Below are 26,333 nucleotides of genomic sequence, written 5' to 3'. Positions count from 1 at the left end.
AAGTGGTGAAGTGATGGGGTGGGGGAAAGGGATCTTCTCCCAACCAATCCTAGCTTTCCAGATGGGAGAGACATTGTGATTTGGTTTTATTTTTCTATGATATTTAGTCCCACAAACAGGGCTTGTCCTCAAGAGGAATGAGAAGCTGTACTTAACAGGACTTGGGTCTGGGTAATGCCTTCAGAAGAAAAACCCTCTGAGGATAAGCCAAACCAAGGGTGGACTGGGTTCCTAGGCCCCCAGGCTCAGGGCCACGTGACTCGCGCGTGTGCCTTGAGTGACAGCGCGCAGGCTTGGGCGGGCCTTGGTGGAAATCAACTTCCGGGGGCAGAGGTGTTCCAAGGCGGGTGGTGCGTGGGTTGCCCCAAGTTGGGTTCTTGGGGCCTCAGTTTCCCCCGAGGGTCTGGGGTCTTGTCGGGGTGTGTATTTGCGGGTCTGTGTCCTGGGGGTGGCTCACCCGGCAGCGGCTTGGCGGCGGCGGCGGCAGCGAGCGAGAGCGGGGAGCAGGTAAAAGAACGCTCGCCTTCCGGGCCTGGGTCTAGGGGCCGGGGCTCCGCGAGGCCGGCGGGGAGCAACCCGTTAGGGCTGTGAGGGCGGCGGAGCTTCTGCCGCCCGCCAGCTGTGGCTTCGCCCCCGGCGGTCGCCGCGACCCCGAGTCTGGAGGCGTGACCCGCCTCGGACGGGAAGGAAACCTGGCTGCCCGGACTAGGAGTGCAGACCGGTTTCTTTGCTCGCCGGCAGGCTTTGGCACCTGCACGTTGCAGAGTTGAGTGTTTTGGAAAGTCTACGCACAAGTACACGTGATTATTGTGTCACCGAAGCGCCCACCGATAGGATGCTTTGATCCTTGCCTAGGTGTCACTGTCCACGCCAGATTTAGGTTTCCTTTTACTTTGCCAAGCCCCGCGGGATAAAAGCTCTGTTGGGTCCGCCAGCTACATTTCCTTAAAGTGACTTGGGCCACACGTTGCAGTAAAAGTGGCACTTTGGGGTTAAGGCTGGAGCGAGTACTTTTGCCAAGTGGTCAGATATCCTCCATCACCCAAAGCGCGACCCCCAGGCCACATAATAAAAATATTTCCTCCATCTGCTCTTGTCACCTACCGCGGAGGAAAGCTTTGGACACGAAACCTAATTTTTGCCTTACTTTTAACTCTATTAAAAGCAGCGCTGAGTGTTTTTTTGGTAGGATGGTGTTGCCGCTGCTACTCTCACTTGCTTCCCTGTTGAGAGTTGGGGCTGAGCCTGATTTCCTGGAGGGTAAAGTCTTGGCCACAACTGTAGGTGACTCAGCGGCCCCTTTTGAATTCCCACTCTTTCCTTCCCTCCTCCTCTCAACTGTGCAGATACTGATGCCATCTTCGTCTTCAGATATTTATCCTGGCAGGAGTTGATTGATGGTTTTTGAAGCAGTTTGCATGTTGTGTGATGGAACTCTTGGGGTGGGCTGATATTTCCTCTTATCATTAGTTGGGCTAACATTTCACCTTACAATGTAAGGCAAAAACAGGAATTGATAGGATGCTGTCCGTCATTTGGAGAACTCTGCACTTATGATTACTGCTGGTACAATTTGTTAAAGAGTCTTGGCTGCACTGTACCTGTTAGGTAAATGGAGCAACGGGGGTGCCAAGCAGAGTACACCTGCGTGGTGTGCCTTGACCAGTATATTGTGTGGTATAAAATTGCCCTGGTTACAAAGTTTGGTAATCTCCAGACTGGCTAGGAGGTAGTTCTGTGGGCTGGGAAATCTTATTGCAAACTGGTTTCCCAGCAACAGTATAAGCCAAATGGAATAAACATAAAGAAAACACAGTGATGAAAGTTACAACTTACTTCTTAACTTTTATTAAATGGAAAATGTATGTGCTTATTGCAATGCTTAGCTCAAAACCGCTGAGATTTTTTAAATCATCTTAATATTTAATAACATACAAAACTGCATAAAATCATCACAAAAGGACATCATCATCATCATCATCATCATCATTATTGTATTTTGGTGGCAGATAAAAATGAGAAGATGGTTAGCTATTAGCTTGTGTGGACCTTAAAGGGACAAACAGGAATTTGTCTGATGAGGCATTTTACAGATTCCCCAGCTCTTGTAAGATTTGTAAAGTACATAGAACTGTTACGAATAAAGAAAGCCATTTAAAGACAGGATCTTTCTCTGAAGTTATTGGGAAAGGATTGAGGTGGATAAGATGTTTCCATTTAGTAAAAGGAAGGAGGAATGTTCAGGTAAATTGTTTCTAAACACTAGCTTATAATCACCATCACCTTTATTAACCTGTTCCTTCTGTTCTTTCTTGAAAGCGGATCAAACAATGAGAATTTTAGAATTTTAAAAAGGTGGTGACTTTCTTTAGGTTAACTCTGTGTATCAATGTACATCTGTTCGTATGTACTAATAAAATTTTAAAATTTGCAATATTTTAAGGATATTTTTGGTTTAAGGAACAGTTTCTCTACTGTTCTTTCTTGCCTTACTCTTGTAATACAGTAAACTGGATTTAACAAATTTAATTCAATGTGCTTTTTTTTCCAAAGGACATACTTCTTTTAAAATTTAGGCACATTGAGATGTAATTTACAACAAATAAAAAGTAATTTTTAGTATTCATCATTGTATATACGCTGAAAAATATGTTTAAAGCACCAACACACTCTAGACAAATAACATTTGCATCATTCCAGTCCCCTCCTTTTTATTTTTAATTTTGAGACAGGGCTTTACTAAGTTGTGGAGGGCCTCAATAAGTTGCTGAGGCTGGCTTTGAACTTGGGATCCTCCTGCCTCAGCCTCCTAAGCCTCTGGGATTATACCATGACTTTTTTTTTTTTTTTTTAATTCAATATGAAATCTCCCTGTGTTGCCCAGCTTGGGCTTGAACTCACATCTTTCATTCTTAGCCTTGTATGTTTATTTTGAATCTATTAATTTTATTTATTTATTTATTTTTTTCACTTGTATCTCCTTTTTTTTTTTTAAATTGGTTGTTCAAAACATTACAATGCTCTTGACATATCATATTTCATACATTTGATTCAAGTGGGTTATGAACTCCCATTTTTACCACGTGAATCTATTAATTTTAATGATTAGAATAAACTCACTAAAAATTAATAAATAAGGTATCAGTACTTCTGAAGTGTTTGCTCAAATTTATGCCTTTTATGACTTTCTTTTCTTTTTTTTTTTTTAGAGAGAGAGGGGGAGAGAGAGAGAGAGAGAATTTTAATATTTATTTTTTAGTTTTCGGCGGACACAACATCTTTGTATGTGGTGCTGAGGATTGAACCCGGGCCGCACACATGCCAGGCGAGCGTGCTACGGCTTGAGCCACATCCCCAGCCCCAGACTTTCTTTATTTTCTAATTTTAAATTAGTTTAAACATTTGACCTATACTATCTTTCTTCTACTGTCAATTCCCCAATACAAAGATTTCTGTTGGCCGTGTATGATAGAATCTCACTTAAAGAATTAGAAACATGCTGTCACAAGCAGAGGATACAACACTTTTTAAAAATTTTTGAAATGTGAAGAATTTTTGATTGTAACAGGTTTAATACATGAAGATTAGAGATAATGTTATCTACTTTAAAATGCATCATGTTAAAATTCTAGTAAGCCTGTGTGTTTTCCTTTAAAGTATATGTACATTTTGGTATTTATGTATTGCATTTCAACACAGGACTACCTATATGAATAAAACACTTATTTTGTGAAGTGTGAAACCATTTTTCCCTTGTGTAATTATCTTTTTTTTTTTTTATAAAGATAATCCCAGAGGAGGATGACTTTCTTTTCCTTTTGCCATCTCCTTCCAGAAATAGGCCTAGATAATGGAAATGGAAAGACCAGCCAAATTGCTTTTTGTATTGTGTCTACCCCTGTGATAAAAGATCAGCTTTACATGATCACTTCAAAAAGTTGCTTTAATTTTATGAGAGTTCAGAACTGCAGTTATAGTAAAGATAGTGCTATGTACTCTGCAAGATCCATTATATGCTTCAAGAATATGCTTCAATGGTAGATGGAGGTGTATATGAATATTATTATGGATGGTTAGGTATCAGTAAACGATAGTGATTAAATGTGAGATTAAGTATCATTTTAATTATGAATTTAATAAACACTACTTAAAATGAGATTATATATTTTGTTCAATTTGCCCAAATTGGGCATGAAAACCAAACGAAGCCTGCAAAAACTGAACAGCATAAAGATGCTACCCGGAATCAGATGACAAGTTGAAATGAATACTTCTATTTTATTCTACTGAATGCTTAAAATTGGTAATAGTTTTCATGAGATAGATGTTTTATCTATCGTCTGTTAATAGCTTATTAACTTCTCTTTTTATCCATATTACTGATTTTTTTTTTTTTGGACTAGAAAAAGTGACAGTGTTTAAAACTTTATTTTTCTGATTTTTACAAAAACATTGACCAGATAAACCCGTTGGCAGATTCCTGCCAGGACCTTGTAAAAATTGTTGCAAATGAGGTCAGGGAACTTGAGCTTCATTTGACATCAAGGTAAATCTGTCTCTACTGAAAACTGTGATAAGCCTATAAAATTGCTCTGCCTGTCTTTCCTCAATAAATCAATCCATTGCTCAGTAATTGGTAAACTATAAACATTTGGAAAGAAAAAGTAGAAGAAGTTATAGAATGATGCCAGATTATGGTTCACTGTGAGCATCATCTAAACCATCCAAACAGTGGTAAACAAATGCAAGTCTTAACAGAGACAGATGGACATTTTGTTCTTTTATTCATCAACAATTTGTTTATAAAAATTAAGAAATGTTAAAAGGCTGATAATATATAAATGTTGTTTGCTAAATATAATTGTGGGACTAAAAGTAAAGTACTCCCCAAAATGGAATACATATAACACTTAATTTTATATTTTGGAAAATAGTCATTGATAAAAGAAAAAGAGCCATGATCCAGAAAACAATAAAAGGAACTTTTAAAAGCAAATACAATATGATGTAATTTTTGCTAAAATTGGTTCATAGATACATAGGAAACATTTTTTTAAGGTTTCTATCAAAATATTAGCAAAGGTTATCACTAAAGCATACCATTAAGAGTACTTTGGAATTTAATGTGGTCATTTTTCTTTGAAAAATTGCATATACTACATGTATTGCTTGTTGAAATTTGTTGTGCAATTATAAAGCCATTATATTTAAAAACATAATATACTGATGCTCAGCATGTAAGTGACAAAATAATATACCACACTCATATAATAGAAAACTATTTTCATTCACATAAACTTCTTGCTATTCAGATTTTTTATATTCATTTGACTCTAGTTTCAAATTCATAGCATTACTATAAGTCTTGATGAGTCCATGAGTTTTCTGATAATTTTTAACTCAATCTTTTTTTTTTTATTTATTTTTTTTATTGGTTGTTCAAAACATTACAAAGCTCTTGACATATCATATTTCATACATTACATTCAAGTTGGTTATGAACTCCCAATTTTACCCCAAATACAGATTGCAGAATCACATCGGTTACACATCCACATTTTTACATAATGCCCTATTAGTAACTGTTGTATTCTGCTACCTTTCCTATCCTCTACTATCCCCCCTCCCTCCCCTCCCATCTTCTCTCTCTACCCCATCCACTGTAATTCATTTCTCTCCTTGTTTATTTTCCCATTCCCCTCACAACCTCTTATATGTAATTTTGTATAACAATGAGGGTCTCCCTCCATTACCATGCAATTTCCCTTTTCTCTCCCTTTCCATCCCACCTCATGTATCTGTTTAATGTTAATCTTTTCTTCCTGCTCTTCCTCCCTGCTCTGTTCTTAGTTGCTCTCATTATATCAAAGAAGACATTTGGTATTTGTTTTTTAGGGATTGGCTAGCTTCACTAAGCATAATCTGCTCTAGTGCCATCCATTTCCCTGCAAATTCTATGATTTTGTCATTTTTTAGTGCTGCGTAATACTCCATGGTGTATAAATGCCACATTTTTTTAATCCATTCATCTATTGAAGGGCATCTGGGTGGGTTCCACAGTCTAGCAATTGTGAATTGTGCTGCTGTGAACATCGATGTAGCAGTATCCCTGTAGTACGCTCTTTTAAGGTCTTCAGGGAATAGTCCAAGAAGGGCAATAGCTGGGTCAAATGGTGGTTCCATTCCCAGCTTTCCCAGGAATCTCCATACTGCTTTCCAGATTGGCCGCACCAGTTTGCAGTCCCACCAGCAATGTACAAGAGTACCCTTTTCCCCACATCCTCTCCAGCACTTGTTGTTGTTTGACTTCATAATGGCTGCCAGTCTTACTGGAGTGAGATGGTATCTTAGGGTGGTTTTGATTTGCATTTCTCTGACTGCTAGAGATGGTGAGCATTTTTTCATGTACTTGTTGATTGATTGTATGTCCTCCTCTGAGAAGTGTCTGTTCAGGTCTTTGGCCCATTTGTTGATTGGGTTATTTGTTTTCTTATTGTTTAATTTTTTGAGTTCTTTGTATACTCTGGATATTAGGGCTCTATCTGAAGTGTGAGGAGTAAAAATTTGTTCCCATGATGTAGGCTCCCTATTTACCTCTTTTATTGTTTCTCTTGCTGAGAGAAAACTTTTCAGTTTAAGTAGGTCCCATTTGTTGATTCTTGTTATCAACTTTTGTGCTATGGGTGTCCTATTGAGGAATTTGGAGCCTGACCCTACAATATGTAGATCGGCGCCAACTTTTTCTTCTATCAGACGCAGAGTCTCTGATTTGATATCTAGCTCCTTGATCCACTTTGAGTTACCTTTTGTGCATGGCGAGAGGGGGGGATTCAGTTTCATTTTGTTGCATATGGATTTCCAGTTTTCCCAGCACCATTTGTTGAAGATGCTATCCTCCCTCCATTGCATGCTTTTAGCTCCTTTATCAAATATAAGATAGTTGTAGCTTTGTGGATTAGTCTCTGTGTCCTCTATTCTGTACCATTGGTCCACCCTCCTGTTTTGGTACCATTACCATGCTGTTTTTGTTACTATTGCTCTGTAATATAGTTTTAAGTCTGGTATCGCTGTACCGCCTGATTCGCACTTCCTGCTTAGAATTGCTTTTGCTATTCTGGGTCTTTTATTTTTCCATATGAATTTCATGATTGCTTTATCCATTTCTTCAAGAAATGCCGTTGGGATTTTGATTGGCATTGCATTAAACCTATAGAGAACTTTTGGTAATATCGCCATTTTGATGATGTTAGTTCTGCCTATCCATGAACAGGGTATATTTTTCCATCTTCTAAGATCTTCTTCTACTTCTCTTTTTAGGGTTTTGTAGTTTTCATTGTATAAATCTTTCACCTCTTTTGTTAGGTTGATTCCCAAGTATTTTATTTTTTTTGAGGATATTGTGAATGGAGTGTTTTTCCTCATTTCCGTTTCAGAAGTTTTGTCGCTGATATACAGAAATGCCTTTGATTTATGCGTGTTGATTTTATATCCTGCCACTTTGCTGAATTCATTTATTAGTTCTAGTAGTTTTTTTGTAGACCCTTTTGGGTCTTCTAGGTATAGAATCATGTCATCTGCAAATAGTGATAATTTAAGTTCTTCCTTTCCTATTTTTATGCCTTTAATTTCTTTCGTCTGTCTAATTGCTCTGGCCAGTGTTTCGAGAACTATATTGAATAGAAGTGGTGATAGAGGGCATCCCTGTCTTGTTCCAGATTTTAGGGGGAATGCCTTCAATTTTTCTCCATTGAGAATGATGCTAGCCTGAGGCTTAGCATAGATAGCTTTTACAATGTCGAGGTAAGTTCCTGTTATCCCTAGTTTTTCTAATGTTTTGAACATAAAGGGATGCTGTACTTTGTCGAATGCTTTTTCTGCGTCTATTGAGATGATCATATGGTTCTTATTTTTAAGTCTATTGATGTGGTGAATAACATTTATTGATTTCCGTATATTGAACCATCCTTGCATCCCAGGGATGAATCCTACTTGATCATGGTGCACAATTTTTTTGATGTGCCTTTGTATCCGATTCGCCAGAATTTTATTGAGGATTTTTGCATCTAGGTTCATCAGAGATATTGGTCTGTAGTTTTCTTTCTTTGAGGTGTCTTTGTCTGGTTTCGGAATCAGGGTGATGTTGGCCTCATAGAATGAATTTGGCAGAGCTCCTTCTTTTTCTATTTCCTGAAATAACTTGAAAAGTATTGGTATTAATTCTTCCTTAAAGGTTTTGTAAAACTCTGCTGTATACCCATCCGGTCCTGGGCTTTTCTTGGTTGGAAGTCTTTTGATTGCTTCTTCTATTTCATCTATTGTTATTGGTCTGTTTAAGTTGTGAGTATCCTCCTGACTCAGTCTGGGCAAATCATATGACTTAAGGAATTTATCGATGTCTTCACTATCTTCTATTTTATTGGAATATAGGTTTTCAAAATAATTTCTAATTGTCTTCTGTATTTCTGTAGCGTCTGTTGTGATATTGCCTTTTTCATCCCGTATGTTAGTAATTTGAGTTCTCTCTCTTCTTCTCTTCGTTAGCATGGCTAAGGGTCTGTCGATCTTATTTATTTTTTCAAAGAACCAACTTTTAGTTTTGTTAATTTTTTCAATAGTTTCTTTTGTTTCAATTTCGTTGATTTCCACTCTGATTTTAATTATTTCTTGCCTTCTGCTACATTTGCTGTTGTTTTGCTCTTCCTTTTCTAGGGCTTTGAGATGAAGTGTGAGCTCATTTATTTGTTGGTTTTTCCTTTTTTTGAGAAATGACCTCCAAGCGATGAATTTCCCTCTTAAAACTGCTTTCATTGTGTCCCATAGATTCCGATATGTTGTGTCTGTATTTTCATTTATCTCTAAGAACTTTTTGATTTCCTCCTTTATGTCTTCTGTAACCCATTGATCATTCAGTAACATATTGTTCATTTTCCATGTGATGTAGGATTTTTCCTTCCTTCTTTTATCATTGATTTCCAGTTCCATTCCATTATGATCAGATGAAATGCATGGTATTATCTCCACCCCTGTATATTTACTGAGGGTTGCCCTATGGCATAATATATGGTCTGTTTTTGAGAAGGATCCATGTGCTGCTGAGAAAAAAGTATATCCACTTGATGATGGTTGATATATTCTATATATGTCAGTTAAGTCTAGGTTGTTGATTGTGATATTGAGTTCTATAGTTTCTTTATTCAGCTTTTGTTTGGAGGATCTGTCCAATTGTGAGAGAGGTGTGTTGAAGTCACCCATAATTATTGTGTTGTGGTCTATTTGATTCTTGAACTTGAGGAGAATTTGTTTTATGAACGTCGCAGCACCATTATTTGGTGCATAAATATTGATAATTGTTATGTCTTGGTGGTGAATGGTTCCTTTTAACAGTATATAATGTCCTTCCTTATCCCTTTTGATTAATTTAGTCTTGAAGGCAATTTTATTCGATATGAGGATGGCCACCCCTGCTTGCTTACGAGGACCGTGTGCGTGGTATATTTTTTCCCAACCTTTCACCTTCAGCCTGTGTATGTCTTTTCCAATCAGATGTGTCTCTTGGAGGCAGCATATTGTTGGATTTGTTTTTTTAATCCATGTTACCAGCCTATGTCGCTTTATTGGAGAGTTTAAGCCATTAACGTTTAGAGTTACTATTGATATATGGTTTGTACTTCCATCCATGTTTGATTATTTATCTTCTTTTTTTTTTTTTAATTTAGTTTGTTTCTCCATGGTTAGCTTTCCCCCCGCCCTCTGTCTTTATAGAGGCACTTCCCACTGATGGTTTTGGTTATTGTTTTTCATTTCTTCCTTGGATAGTGTTTTGCTCAAGATGCTTTGCAATGCTGGTTTTCTGGCTGCAAATTCTTTTAGCTTTTGTTTATCATGAAAGATTTTTATTTTGTTGTCGTACCTGAAGCTTAATTTTGCTGGATACAGAATTCTTGGTTGGCATCTATTGTCTTTCAGTGTTTGAAATACGTTGTTCCAGGATCTTCTCGCTTTCGCGTCTGTGATGAAAAATCCGTTGTTAACCTTATTGGTTTACCCCTGAATGTAATCTGCCTCCTTTCTCTTGTAGCTTTTAATATTTTCTCTTTGTTCTGTATATTGGATATCTTCATAACAATGTGTCTTGGCATTGGTCTAGTGTGATTTTGTGCGCTCGGTGTCCTGTATGCATCTACAATTTGTATATCCGTTTCCTTTTTTATTTCTGGAAAGTTTTCTGTAGTTATTTCATTCAGCAGGTTACTCATTCCCTTGGTTTGAATCTCTGTACCTTCTTCTATCCCGATGACTCGTAGGTTTGGTTTTTTAATGTTATCCCATATCTCTTGGATGTTTTTCTCGTGGTTTTTAACCAGCCTTTCTGAGTTGGCTAGGCTCTTTTCAAGATGATATTTTTTGTCTTCATTATCTGATGTTCTGGCTTCTACTTGCTCCACTCTGTTAGTGATACTCTCAATTGAGTTTTTAATTTGGTTTATCGTTTCCTTCATTTCTATAATTATTGTTTGGTTTTTTTTTTATAATCTCTATCTCCTGATAAAGATGCTTAACTTCTTCTTTTATCTGTTTATGTAATTCATTTTCAAAGTGTTCTTTCACTGTTTGGATTTGCTGTCTCGTATCTTCTTTAAGGTTCCATTCCATCTGTCTAAAGTATTCCTTGAGTTCTTTATATGACCATTTTTCTGCTGACTCTAGGTCCTCCTGAATATTTAGGCTGTCCTTCATTGTTTGTACTCCTTTTCTTCCTTGCTTTTTTATGCTGCTCATATTACTTCTTGTTCTGTTTGACTGCTGAGTTACTGTTTACTCTTATAAATTTATTTGATGCTGTCGCGCTGGTTTCAATGCAGTTATCTCCTCCGCCCGTGACGCCATTTCTCTGCCATGGTGGTATCACATCCATATTACTGATTTTTGCTTTTTGAGTGGAATGTTAAGTTCATTTACAGTTATTATCGATATGGTAAGACCTGCCATCTTACTGTTTACTTTTTTGTACATTTTCAGTGTGAGTGGTTTTTGTAATTGTTGCTATTGTTCCTTAATTCCTCTGTTACTGCCTTATCTGACTTCTTTTGTAGTGAATAGATATATTCTGGTGTACCATTTTAATTTGTTCCTTTTTTAAGATTTTTTTTTTTAGTTGTCAATAGACGTTTATTTTATTTATTGATACCTGCTGCTGAGAATCTAATCCAGTGACTCACACATACAAGGCAAGCGCTCTGCCATGAGCCACAACCCCAGCCCTAATCTTTTACTGCATGTTTTGAAGATGTTTTTTTTTTAGTTTTTGCTGCGGGAATTGCAAATGACAATTTATAACAATCTACTTTGGATTAATCCAAACTTAAGTTTGTTAAAAATGTGCTTCCCTTTGTGCTGTTGTAACAAACATTATATCTTTTAATATTATGTGCTCATCAATATAGATTTAGAATTTTTGCTTTATGCAGTTGTCTTTCAAATCAGGTGTAAAAGAGAGTCACAAATATACATTTATATTGTCTTTTATATTTACTTATGCAGTTACTTTTACCTGTACTGTTAATTTTTTTATGTGGATTCAAGTACCCTCTGTTGTCCTTTCATTTTAGCCTGAAGGATTCTCACTATTTGTCCTAGGTAAAAAATTCTAGAGATGAATTCTTGTTTTTCTTTAGCTGGGAAAGTCTTAATTTCTTCATATTCAAAATTAGTTTTGCTTGTTTTAGATTTCTTAGTTGATAGTGGCCCACACCCAACTTTGAATGTGTCACCTAACTGCCCACTTTCTTATGCGAAATCAGATGTAAAATCCGTATTCCTTGTTTGTGATGAGTTGCATCTCATATGGCTTTGAAGATTCACTTAGTCTTTTAGAAGTTTGGGTATGATGTGTCAGAATTGTGGGACTCTTATTTAAGATTATCCTTAGGTATATAGATTAATATTTTTCATTAAATTTGCAAAGTTTTCTGTCATTATTGTTTAAATATTCTTCTGTCCCTTTCTTTCCTTGTTTTCTGATACTGTCATTATGCTCATGTTGATATGCCTGATGATTTATCACAGTTTTCTTGATGTTTTTGTTCGTTTTTGTCCCTTATTTTTTCTTACTATTTCTCAGACAGGACAATATCAATTGACCTATCTTCAAGTTCATTTCCTCTGTCAGCTCAAATGTGCTATGAGCCTTTCTAGTGAAATTTTCAATTAAGTTCTTATACTTTCAACTCCAAATTTTACTTATTTCTTTTTTTATATTTCCTATTTTTTATTAATAATCTGTTTGGTGAGATATTGCAATCAGTCTCCCCCCTTTATTAAGATATGGTTTCCTTTAGTTATTTGAGGCTATATTTTTGACCATATTTTAAGTAGCCCATTTTGATTTCATTGTCTGATAACTCCAATGTCTGTGCTGCCTTAGTGCTAATTTCTATTAACAGCCCTTTTCCCTCTCTGTGTGTACCATGATATCTTGTCTCTTGCATGTCCTTTGAAAACTATACAATTATAAAAATAGATTCTGTCTCCTTCCCAGGGTTTGTCATCGTAGCTGTTATTGCTCTTGATGCTTTTTGTTTGCATAGTAATTTTCCTTAATTCTTTATGTATGTGGCCACTGAAGTCTCTTTTTGATTACCTTCAGGGCATGTAATGATCAGATGATTATTTCCATAAATGCCTGGAACCAGTGAGTCTCTCAGGCTTTGTCAAGGATCTCTGTGCATGATGGGCATGCCTGTAATACTCAGGTAGGCAGTTTACAACTCTGCCTTAGCCTTCATTTCCTGTTTGTGCAGGACTTGAAGATTAGCCACCTGCGAAAGCTTAGGACAATCTTAGGTCTTTCTTGAGTCCACACAGATATTCATGAGTATGCATACAGCAGTATACATGACTTCAGTTTTTTAGATTCATTCTATGGATATCTTATTCCCCAGCTTTAATTTTGAAATTTCCCAGCTTTTCGTTTGGTTAGCTTGCTATTTGTTCCAACAGTTATACCATGTCAGGCAGATGTGATGTTAAACAATTGGTCCTGTTTGTTTTTTGACAAATGCCGTCTGGGGAAAAGATTACTGGCACTGGGCATGCTCTGAGTCAGATCAAATAAAGACAAGTACAGGAGTGGCATTTTCCAAGGAACTGCTATGAAGGACAAAAATGAAAATTTCTGGGAATGGGGCTTTGGAGGAGTTCCAACCCCATTTTGCTTCTCTGGTAGCTTCCAGGGTACTGAATTGAATCATGATTTTGAGCCTGTTGGTTTTCAAGGCTATCATGGTGCTAGGGAGCTGAGGGAGCAGCTGAGGGAGGTGAGAATAGGGACAGGTTAAAATCCCAGGAAGCTTCCTATTCTTACTCAGATTCAACAGTTTTTCTTTACATGCTCCCTAGATTGTTGTAAGATTGTTTGATTTCGAGTTCTGAAAAAGTTGATTTTGACAGATTTTGCCACTATTGCTCTTATTTTATGGAGAACATTTTTGCTAATGTCATGTACAGTATTTCAGTGGTCCAAATTCTTCTGAATGTCACTTTACCCCAGTTATTTTCTACTATTTCTCTTCTTCACCTGTGTGTATTACAGCCTCATGTAAGAACTCATTTTCAGTATTGTAATGTAGATATATAAAAATTCCCCATATACTTTAAAGTCATTTAGTCATTCAAGTAGGCATTTGCTTGATGCTGTGGATAAGAACTATAGTATGCTCCAGTCTTTAGGAGGGTGACTTAGTCAGAAATTTGTAAATGTAAGGAAAATTAGTTTGTTAGTTGAATGAGTGAAAAAGATCTGATAAGAGGTAATGTAAAGTACTTTTATTGATAATATAGATCATTACCTCAGACATCTAATGTTGTAAATCATTATGCCATTATTGTCTTTATATAATTGAATCAATTCATATAGAGGAAAATTTCAGTTTGGGCTTCTGAATTATGGCTAAAAAGTTAATTGAACTGTTAGAATGATTATGCTGAAAGGGCAAAGTAAAGAAACATTTTTTAAATACTTGCTGTGTATTGTGCCTGAATATATTACTTGGTAAAATTGGTTTTTCTGGTTAAGGAGTTTTCTAATAAAAGAAAAACAACTAGATTTGACTATCTAGACATCTTGAGATATGAGAATAATAAAAGCAAATATATTATAGTAAGGGCATTGATTGTTAAGGAACAGTATCCTCAAAATTGGAATGGGTATCCTGATAAAGTTGGTGATTTTAAACTCCTAAATTGTGATGCGTCTTCTTTGCCACTTGAAGAGAACTCTCCCCTCTCCTGTGGGTATATCCACCCTACTCTTGAGGGGATTAATTCTGCATTGCTTGGAAGAAACTTCATACAAGGTAATGCTGAAGCTCTTGAGGACCTGCGTCTGCCATCCCTTATCTTTTTTTTTTTCTTTTTTATATCCAGGATTGAACTAAGGGGCACTTGGCCAATGAGCCACATCCCTAGCCCTATTTTGTATTTTATTTAAAGAGGGTCTCACTGAGTTGCTTAGCACCTTGCTTTTGCTGAGGCTGGCTTTGAACTTGCAATCCTCCTGTCTCAGCCTCCCGAGCTGCTGGGATTATAGGTGTGAGCCACTGTATCTGGCTCATCTTTTTTTTTTTTTTTTTAATTTTATTTGTTCTTTTTAATTATACATAACATTAGAATATATTTTGACATATTTATGTAAACAAGGAGTACATCTTATTCTAATTAGCATCCCATTCTTGTGGTTGTACCTGATGTGGAGATTCACTGTGGGTGTATTCATCCTTCATTCTGGACCTAAGCTAGGTTTAAGTCTCAGTAGACTCTAGAGATAAGGTGCAAAGTATGACTTATGAGGAAATGTGCAACACTCTGAAAGAACTGTGAGTTTTTAAATTTCACATCTGGGACACATGTTTGTATTGATAGTGAGGATGTAGGATAGTGGTGGAAGGAATCTAAAGTTGGATCAGGCTGAATTTATTTTATTTTATTTTTTTTTATCCATTCATCTATTTTTTTTTTTAATTTTTTATTGTTGGCTGTTCAAAACATTACATAGTTCTTGATATATCATATTTCACAATTTGATTCAAGTGGGTTATGAGCTCCCATTTTTACCCCATATACAGATTGCAGAATCACATCAGTTACACATCCATTGATTTACATATTGCCATACTAGTGTCTGTTGTATTCTGCTGCCTTTCCTATCCTCTACTATCACCCCTCCCCTCCCCTCCCCTCCCCTCTTCTCTCTCTGCCCCCTCTACTGACATTCGTTTGTCCCCCTTGTATTATTTTTCCCCTTCCCCTCACTTCCTCTTGTATGTACTTTTGTATAACTCTGAGGGTCTCCTTCCGTTTCCATGCATTTTCCCTTCTCTCTCCCTTTCCCTCCCACCTCTCATCCCTGTTTAATGTTAATCTTCTTCTCATGCTCTTCGACCCTACTCTGTTCTTAGTTACTCTCCTTATATCAAAGAAGACATTTGGCATTTGTTTTTTAGGGATTGGCTAGCTTCACTTAGCATAATCTGCTCTAATGCCATCCATTTCCCTGTAAATTCTATGATTTTGTCATTTTTTAATGCAGAGTAATACTCCATTGTGTATAAATGCCACATTTTTTTTATCCATTCATCCATTGAAGGGCATCTAGGTTGGTTCCACAGTCTAGCTATTGTGAATTGTGCTGCTATGAACATCGATGTAGCAGTGTCCCTGTAGCATGCTCTTTTTAGGTCTTTAGGGAATAGACCGAGAAGGGGAATAGCTGGGTCAAATGGTGGCTCCATTCCCAGCTTTCCAAGAAATCTCCATACTGCTTTCCAAATTGGCTGCACCAATTTGCAGTCCCACCAGCAATGTACAAGTGTACCCTTTTCCCCACATCCTCGCCAGCACTTGTTGTTGTCTGACTTCATAATGGCTGCCAATCTAACTGGAGTGAGATGGTATCTTAGGGTGGTTTTGATTTGCATTTCTCTGACTGCTAGAGATGGTGAGCATTTTTCCATGTACTTGTTGATTGATTGTATGTCCTCCTCTGAGAAGTGTCTGTTCAGGTCCTTGGCCCATTTGTTGATTGGGTTGTTTGTTCTCTTATTGTCTAATTTTTTGAGTTCTTTGTATACTCTGGATATTAGGGCTCTATCTGAAGTGTGAGGAGTAAAGATTTGTTCCCAGGATGTAGGCTCTCTATTTACCTCTCTTATTGTATCTTTTGCTGAGAAAAAACTTTTTAGTTTGAGTAAGTCCCATTTGTTGATTCTAGTTATTAACTTTTGTGCTATGGGTGTCCTATTGAGGAATTTGGAGCCCGACCCCACAGTATGTAGATCGTAGCCAACTTTTTCTTCTATCAGACGGCGTGTCTCTGATTTGATATCAAGCTCCTTGATCCATTTTGAATTAACTTTTGTGCATGGCGAGAGAAAGGGATTCAGTTTCATTTTGTTGCATATGGATTTCCAGTTTTCCCAGCACCATTTGTTGAAGATGCTATCCTTCCTCCATTGCATGCTTTTAGACCCTTTATCAAATATAAGATAGTTGTAGTTTTGTGGATTGGTTTCTGTGTCCTCTATTCTGTACCATTGGTCCACTCGCCTGTTTTGGTACCAGTACCATGCTGTTTTTGTTACTATTGCTCTGTAATATAGTTTGAAGTCTGGTATCGCTATACTGCCTGACTCACATTTCCTGCTTAGCATTGTTTTTGCTATTCTGGGTCTTTTATTTTTCCATATGAATTTCATGATTGCTTTCTCTATTTCTACAAGAAATGCCGTTGGGATTTTGATTGGCATTGCATTAAACCTATAGAGAACTTTTGGTAATATCGCCATTTTGATGATGTTAGTTCTGCCTATCCATGAACAGGGTATATTTTTCCATCTTCTAAGATCTTCTTCTATTTCTCTCTTTAGGGTTCTGTAGTTTTCATTGTATAAGTCTTTCACCTCTTTTGTTAGGTTGATTCCCAAGTATTTTATTGATATTGGCTCACTAAGCAGAGATTCTGCATTTACTCTTGCAGCTTGGAGAGCTAGACAGAACTCCTCAAAGGGGTTTCAGCTCCCCTTCATTCAAGGGGTTCTAGGTCTGCAAACTATCTCAAGTCTTGGGAACTGAGAGTCGTAATGCACTGCTTTTATTATTTTGATTTGACTCTTGTTCACTTAACCTAGAAATTTTCTGCTTATGCAAATCAACTAAAAATATATTAGGCTCCCCATTTCACTCTAGAAACACCATGATCAAATAACCATGGGCAAGAATCAGATTCTTCTGATTGCTTCTTTGACTCTACTATTCTAATGACCATTATGGTAACCACACCCATCTTGCACTGAACAGTTAAGTGCTGCCACTTGCTCCCTGCCATACCAGAATTTACCTCTACAATTGTATAGATTTTCCAATTCAATGACTGCAGTTCCCACTATAAAGTCTCGCCTTTTGAGAAGAGAAATCACAGAATATCCTTAGTACACTGCCAAAAATTTATACTCAGCCTTTTTTCCATCCTTTCCAAGGCACCCATGGTTCTTTTACCAGGATAACTATGCACTGGGGAAAAAGAAATCATACCTCTTGGGTACTGGTTCTGAACTGAAATTAATTCCATGAGGCTCAAAATGTCCCTATGATCCATCAGTTAGAATAGGGGATCATGAGCATTGAGAGATCAGTGGTTAGCTTACGTTTTATTTTCACTAAGACTTGTTAGTTCTTAAATGCATTCTTGGGTTATTTCCCCATTTGGAGTGCTAAAATATAACAACTGGCAGAGTCCCTATTGTTGGTTCCCTGACTAATGAAGTGAGAGCTGTTCTGGTGGTAAAGACCTACTAGAAGCTTTTAGAACTTTGTTTACCTAGGAAAATAGAATCAAAAGCAGTAATACATTTCAGGAGAGATTGCAGAGATCAGTGCCATCATTAAGGACTTGAAAGTTACAGGAATGGTGATTCCTGACATATCCGTGTTCAACTCTCCTATTTGGCCTGTGCAGAAAACAAATGGATCTTGGAAAATGACAATGGCTTATCATAATTCTAATGAAGTGGTGACTCCCATTGTAGCTGCTGTACCACTACCATTATAGCTGCTGTACCAGATGTGTTTTCATTGCTTAAGCAAGTTATCTTATTCCTTGGTACTTGGTATGCAGTTATTTATCTGGCAAATATATTTTTCCACATCTGTGTCTACATCTGCCTCTCAGATGCATTTTAGTTCTACCTGGTAATGTCAGCAATACACATTCACTGTCCTATCCCAGGGGTATAATAGCTCTCCAGTCTTGTGTCATAATTTTAGTTCTCAGGAATCTTGATTACCTTTTTCTTGTACAAATTATCACATTGGTCCATTACATAGATGGCATGCTGAATGGACCTAGTGAGGGAGAAATAGTGATTACTCTAGACTCATTGATAAGACATCAGCATATCAGAGAGTGGGAAATAAATTCAAGTAAAATTCTGGGGTCTTTATCAGTGAAATTTCTAGGAGTCTGCTGGTGTGGGAATGTTGAGATATTTATACTAATATGAAAGATAAGAAAGTCATACAGTTGTCCTCTCCTATAGCCCAAAACAGAGGCATCATATCTAGTGGGCCTTTTTGAAACATATTTCTCATTTGGGTGGTGCTATACTAACTTATTTACCATGTGACTAAAAAGTTGCAAGTTTTGAATGGGGCCCAGAATAAGAAAATGTTCTGCAGTGGGTCTAGATTGCTATACAATCACTTCTGCCACTTGGGCCATATTTCCAGTATCTCCAATGTGTTTGATATTTCAGTGGCAGATAGGGATGCTGTTTGGAACCTTTGACAGGCCCTACAGGAGAATCACAGCTCATATCCTTGAAATTATAGAACATAGCCCTGCTATCCTCCATGAATAACTATTTCACTCTTGAGAAACAGCTCTTGATCTGCTGTGGAGCCTCAGTAGATAGTGACACTTAACTGTGGACCACCAAATTACCATGTGGCCTGAGAACTGTGTGTTGGACTTAACCCATAAATTTGGGTGTATGCAGTACTGGGGAAGCAAAACCTTTATCCTTTCAGGTTTTTTTTTTGGACTGGTCATGAGAGTTAAATTGACTTAAGACAGATTAACAATAGAAAAGAAGACAAAGTAAGTTTCATGCGACATGGGAACACTCATAAGAAAGACTCAAAAGAAGTGGTTAGAATTAACCATTTTCTACTGAATTGAATAAAGAATAGTGAGTTGTAAAATGTGGTGGGGCAAAGGATCATGGGCTAGGTTGTTAATTGGTAGAGAAATTACTAGGAAGATGAGTTTACTAAGATTTTCTTATATGGATTTCACATGGCTCCATCTTCCCATCTTTGATGACAAGAATGCTGTTTTCCTTTTGGTATAGGGAGAACATCTTTTACATGGGAACTTTATTTTCTGTTTAGTGATAGTCCTGTACCTGCTATTTTAAAAGTATTTTTGGTTTAAAATAATCAAAACACCCAAGCAGCATACTGCAGGGTAGCATGTTCTCAATTCCTTCAGCAGAAGCACTCTATCACCAAATGAAAGAGTTATATTTGGGATTAGGCCCAAGCAGGCCCTGGAAGCCCAAAAGAGTTCCGTGAAGAGGTGATGCCTACTCTGCTATACTGTCTCTTTTTTCCGAACCTGTACCTGTGACCTCATGAGGAGTTACATAACATCCATTGACAGATGAAAAGAAAACTCAGGCCTGATTAACAGATGGTCTACATGGATATGCAGGCATCCTTCAAAAGTAGACATCTGCAGCTCCTTTGGGGGAATCTCTGGATAGTGATGAAAGGAAATCCTCCCAGTGGGCAAAAATTTGAGTGATGTACCTGGTCATTCATTTTGCCTGGAAGGAGGAATGGCCAGGTGTGTGATGATATATTGATGTGAGTTGTGTCAATAGTTTGGCTGGATGGCTAGGAACTTAGAAAGAACACGGTTAGGAAACAGATGAAGAAGAAACTTGGGGAAGGAATAGATAGACCTCTCTGAATAGACAAAAATATTCTTGAATATATTTGTGTCCAGTCTTAATGTACAACATATGGTGCTGTCAGCAGGATTTTAATGATTAGGAGGATTTTAATGATCTAGTAGATCGACTTATTCTGTGGTTCCTAGCCTTCCTCTTTCCCTCACCTCATACCATTGTCCAATGGGCTCATAAATCAAGTGGTTGAAAGGGATGGAAGTTACATATGTTTTAGCAACATGGACTTCCACTTATGAAGGCTGATCTGATCTGAGTATGGCCACTGTTGAACTCCCAGTAGCAGCCACCAACATTGAGTCCCTGATATGGCACCATTCCCCTAGACTATCAGCTAGCTAGCTACCTGGCTGCAGATCTTGGACCACTTCCATTATGGAAAAGGCAGCATTTTATTCTTACTGGAATAGACATTTATTTTGATTGTGAATTTTCCTTCGTACATGGAATTCTGCCAAAACTGCCATCCTTGGGTTTACAGAATGCCTTATCCACCATCAGGGTGTTCTATACAGCATTGCTTTTGATTAAGAAATTCACTTTGCAGCAAAGGAAATGTGGCAGTATGTGGTACTTATGGAATTCACTAGTCTTACCATGTTCCCTACTCTCCAGAAATAGTTGGCTTGATAGAATAGTGGCCTTTTGAAGACTCAGTTACAGTGCCAGCTTGGTGGCAGTACCTTGAAAAACTGGGCCAAGATTCCCCAGAAGGATGCATATACTTGGAAACAGCATCCAGTGTATGGCATTGTTCTCCCATTGTGAAGATTCATGAGTCAAGGAATGAAGGAGTAGAAATGTGAGTTTCACTATTCACTATTACTTCTAGTGACCCACTATCAAACTTTTACTTCATGTTCCCATGATCTTATGTCCTGCTGGTCTAGAGGAATGCTTCTATCAGGAGGCACAACAATGTTTCCATTTAACTGGAAGTTAAGACTTTTCCTGGCAACTTTGGCCTCTTCATGCCTCTGAATATATAGGAAAAGAAGAGCATGGCTCTTGCTTGGGTGATTGGTCCTGACTATTAGGGAGAAAGTAGACTGCTATTCCACAGTGGAGGCGACGAAGAATATATATGAAATATAAGAGACCCTTAGAATATCTCAGTATTACCATGCTTGTGGTTAAGGTGAGTAGAAATCTACAACAACCCAACCCAGGCACGATGGCCATGACACTTCAGAAATAAGGTTAGGTTCACCCCATTAGGTAAACAATCAAAACTAGCTAAAGTGCCTCCTAAAGGCAAAGGGAATATAGAGTAAGTAGTGGAAGAAGGTAGTCATAAATCAGGTATGACCAAATGACCGGATTTGAATTGACTATAATTTGAAAATTATCTCAGTGAATTATATATTATTACTAGAGTAAGCACTACTTCTCCCTCACTAGGAAGATGAGTTTACTAAGATTTTCTTATATGGATTTCACATGGCTCCATCTTCCCATCTTTGATGACAAGAATGCTGTTTTCCTTTTGGTATAGGGAGAACATCTTTTACATGGGAACTTTATCTTCTGTTTAGTGATTTATAATTTTCACATGTATTTTCTTCTCATTTGCTTATGAATATGTATGTGGCGTGTGTGTGTGTGTGTATAATATAAAGCAGATATCTTTTTGTTCTCTCTTTTATTCCTCAGTAACATAAAATATTTTGATTTTATATTATAGAATTTAAATATTGTTAGCTTTGCATCATAGTATTTAAGTTATAATATATCAAGAAGAAGGGTAAACATCACCTCTTCAAAGGGTAAACTTCACCTCTTCTGGGGAAAGAGTTAATGCATTTCAAGTTATATATAGGCTATTTGTATCATTGTAAGTGGGATTATGACCTTGTTATTTATTTAGAGACTAAGTCCACACTTAAGAAGATTCATGTGGGTGCCAGGTTGATAAGTAATGAACCTGAGATGATTGATTTTATTATTTGTCAAGTTGACTGGGCCATAGTTCACCCAAATATTTGATCAAACATTATTTTGGGTATGTCTTTGAGGATATTTTTTGAATGTTAACATTTGAATTCATAGACTGAATAAAGCACATTGCCCTCCCTAATGTGAATGCCTTATTCTGTCAATTGAAGATCTGAATAGAATAAGAAAGCTATGTCAGGAAACTTATTCTTCCTGACTGTGTTGGGACGTCAGTCTTCTCCTGCACTTGTACTGAAATTTGGACTGTTGGCTCTCCTGGTTCTCAGGGCATCAGACATAGACTAGAACTCATACTGTTAGCTTCCTGGTTCTTAGGCCTGTATTAGCAATGCTCCTGGGCCTCTAGCTTGGTGACTACGTATCTCAGGACTTCTCAGCCTTCCTAATTGTGTGAGCCCTTATAATCCATCAATTTACACACACAGACACACTCTATTGTTACTCTCTCTCTGAGGAACCCTGAGTAAGATATTTACCAGAAAGAACAACAACAAAACAAAAACAAAACAACAACAACAAAAACCCCAACATCAATTGACTATTTTTTTTCCCAGAATAGCAACAATAGACTGTGGTTGACATGGAAGAAGGTCAAATATAGAGCTAATAATGTATTGTCATCTTACCACAGAATCTATCAAGAAGAGTAGCCTTGAAGTTCCTTAACAATTTGCCTTTATTTCTTTTAGTATCCCAAAGGCAACTTAATAGATAAATGTCTATACTATATGGAAGAGGGATGGAAATTGTAATATGCTTAAGACATTGAGTCCTAGAGCAAGGAAAAATTGTAGTAAATTTCATAGAAATTTAGGCTAAGATTTCATAATTAGCTACAGACACTTTCAAGCAATGGTATCTATATTATCAGGTTATTGAGTTTTTTTAATGCTTTTTATTTAGATGTTGACGCACCTTTATTTTATTCATTTATTTATATGTGGTGCTGAGAATCGAACCCAGTCCATCATATATACTAGGCAAGTACTTTACCACTGAGCTACAACCCCAGCCCCAGGTATATTGGGTTTTAGCAATAATCTTTAGTGACTAATGAATATCTGCTTTGATTTAAACATATTTGGTAAAACTCAGGTACTGTTATTTCTATTGTTCGCTGAGATTTGTTTATTTGTTTATATCACAATACCATTTTGGATTATGGAGAATAATCATTATGCCCTTGTTCTCCCTGTTGAGGGCTAAGAAGTTAATTACACCTACTGGGAAAAAATTTCACCTATATATCCAAAGGGAATCCTATGCTCAATAAGATACTGCTTAAATAAAATAGGGGAAACCCATGAATAAATAACTGTACTCAGCACTTAATTTTACTTTGTTTTGTGTTTTTAAAGAGGGAGTCATGAAGACTATAGGATTTCCTTTTTAAAAAGTTTTTTTTTAAATGTTTGGATACTTTTAGCATTTAAAGTTGGTTAATTACCACACATTCTTTCCATTTCCATTGTGATTGTGTAACAATGCTGAGGTCTGGAATCATGCAACTGATTTCTGAGCTTTTTTTGTTTGTCTTCCATTCTCACCAGAACTCTTTCCCTGTGTTTCTTATGTTGCATTATATAGCAAGCTTTTCTTGGTTCTCAGTCTTAGAAATATGTCGAGTCATTTTGTAAGTAGAACATGTCTTCATTTCTCCTGCAATTCAGTTATTTGAACATGTTTTGATAATAAAAAGGATACATTGTACCTCAAAATTATCACAGAACTCAGTTATTCTAATTAAGAAAGTTGTGCCATCTTTTTGGATACTTATATGTGATGAATTAATGAACTTTGTGTATTCTCTAAAAGAAGAGCAACTATAACAAATTATTTCCATACTTTATACAATCATATAATTATACAATTGTGCTCTTTTTTTGTGACCAGCTTATTTCATTTAGCATCATGGCTTAGGGTTCCTTTATAGTATATTTCTGTATCAGAATTTCATTCTTTTTAAAAGGCTGAATATTTGATTGTATGTGTATCCCATATTTTGTTTATTTATTGTTTTTTACCTTATGGCTATCACAAATAGTGCTGCCATGGACATGGGTGTATAAACATCTGTTTGAATGTCTTCTTTTAGTTCTTTTGGTATGTGCTCAAAAGTGAAATCGCTAGGTTTTATAGTAGTTTTATTTTTTTTTGTGTGATTATACTATTTTCTGGGAGATGGTATTTCTATGTTTGATATTTTAAAGAAGTACCACATTATTTCCCTAGACACTCAGTATTTTAAAGTCTGTTTCCTTTATTTGGTTCATTGGGTAGTGAACCTTTAGGAAGGAGCTGCTAGTATAGTGTGAGTAGCAGCCAAACAATCTTTAGTCTTGCTAAGAGCCATCATCTTTGTTAACATATTGATCTGAAAACTAGTGTTTCTCAGAAAGTGATCCTGGAACCAGCAACATCAAAAATAACCTGTTATATAAGTAGTTTTCCAAATGTCACTCCATATTTATTTATTTATTTATTTATATTCAGACTCTGGAAGTGAGGATGACAGAAATGCTTTTTGAATAACAAAAGTGTTTAATTTGATGAAGTTTCCTTGATCAAATTTGGTTTGTGCTTTTTGTGTTCTCAGACATCTTGGCTTAACCAATGGTCTTAAAGATTTTAATATGGTATACTAAAGATTTTGTAGTTTCATTCTTAGTTTTAATTAAAAAACGGATAGCATTTTAATATCAAGGTTTATTATTTTATGTGTAGTGTCCAGTTATTTTAAAAAATCATTCTATTCTTGCCGCAGTCTGGCTGGGCACAAAATCATAAGCCAATCAAGCAGGAACAAACTTTATTTCTGAAACTCCCGCCAATGCCACGCACGCTCCAGGGAAATATGCTGAACCACACACGCAGCGTTCTCCCGGGCCACACTACACCAACAGGAAAATCCCTCCTCTGGAAATCCCTCCTACCATACTTCCCCAACCAATGGTAACTCTCCTGGAGTCCCACTAGAGCTCCAAAGTAGCAGGCCTAGGTGGACAGCAGGGGTCTAATATACAATTGAATGCAGATCTTAACATAATCATACCATCTCAATGGCTTGCTGGCGTGGTCACCTTTCAACCAAAAATGCCATGCATCATTCCTACTTGGCTATGGCTCTCAGCATATTCTCATCGTATATTATCTTGGGAGTTTTATGGCATATATAGGTGGCCATTTCTTGACTCTGTTCTTACCATATGGTCTTTATTACTCTAGCTTTATAGTAAGATTCATAATTAGGTAGTATGAACCTTTTTTTTTTCAAAATTATTTTGACTTTTACCTTCTTTTCATTTTTTAAATATGAGAATGAACAAAAACATTGTCTGACTCATATATAAGTTTGCTTATATTTTATTAGATTTATCCCTAAGTATTTCAAAATTTTTATGATATTATATTGGTATTACTTACTTAGTTTTCAATTATTTGCTTCTAGTATACTTGGTTCTCTTTTTTCCATGAGTTCTGCAATTCATGAATTCAACTAGATTGAAAATGTTCTAAAAAACATTATGTCCATTTTGAATATGTACAAACTTTTTTCTTGTCATTGTGTCCGAAAATAAAACATAACAATAGCATTTACATGGTTTTAAATATTATAAATGATGTAGAGATGATTTAAAGTGTACAGAATGATATGTGTAATCTGTATGAAAATATTATACCATATCAGAATACATGGCCTTTTGTATCTGTAAAGGGGCCTGAAACTAATCCACCATGTATATTGAGGGATAGCTGTATGTAGAACTATTAACTGATTTTTAAAAAATTGACCTTGTATTCTTCAACCAATCTTTTAGTCAGCTTCTTAAAGTTTTCTATGTAAATTAATCATGTTGTCTCTGAATATGTATATTTTAATTTCTTTTTCAATCTATATAAATTTTATTTGTATTTCGTATTGCACTAGGGAGAACTTCTGTAAGAGCATACATCTTTGCCTTCTTCAGGATCTTAGGCTAAAGGCATTTAGTTTTGGACCATTAAATATTATATTAGTTGTGAGTTTTTTACCTTTATATGAAAAAAACGTATATACCCTTTTAAAAGGAATCTGGTTGAAGACATTTATTTTTCTGCATTTATTGAGTTGATCATGAGAGTTTTCTCAGGGTGACTCATGGTGGTTTATTTTTGAATATTCAACCATCTTTGCATTCCTGGAGTAAAACTCACTTGTCATGTTCTGTTATCCTCTACATGCATTGCTGTGATTTATTATTACTTTATTAGGAATTTTGATATCTGTGTTGGTGGAGGATGTTATTTTCTGTTTTCTTGCAATGTCTTTGTTGGTTTGGTATCAGAATAATATCAAATACTAGTTCATTTCTC

The 26,333-nt window shown here is 36.6% G+C and overlaps 1 protein-coding gene across 2 annotated transcripts in view; it reads left to right on the top strand.

Moving 5' to 3' along the window:
- Positions 1-314: 314 nt before the first annotated feature.
- Ccdc91 (coiled-coil domain containing 91) overlaps positions 315-26,333 on the top strand; it is a 351,748-nt gene continuing 325,729 nt past the window's right edge. For both annotated transcript variants that reach the window (XM_027934258.3, XM_071610023.1), the window contains exon 1: positions 315-507. The gene's annotated coding sequence lies outside the window, so the exon portion shown is untranslated. The remainder of the gene's footprint in view (positions 508-26,333) is intronic.

This window comes from Marmota flaviventris, chromosome 3, assembly GCF_047511675.1.
Source record: "Marmota flaviventris isolate mMarFla1 chromosome 3, mMarFla1.hap1, whole genome shotgun sequence".
In the NCBI taxonomy this organism is placed as follows: domain Eukaryota; kingdom Metazoa; phylum Chordata; class Mammalia; order Rodentia; family Sciuridae; genus Marmota; species Marmota flaviventris.
The sequence above is the reverse complement of the archived record's forward strand: the minus strand, read 5'-3'. Positions and strand labels throughout refer to the sequence as shown.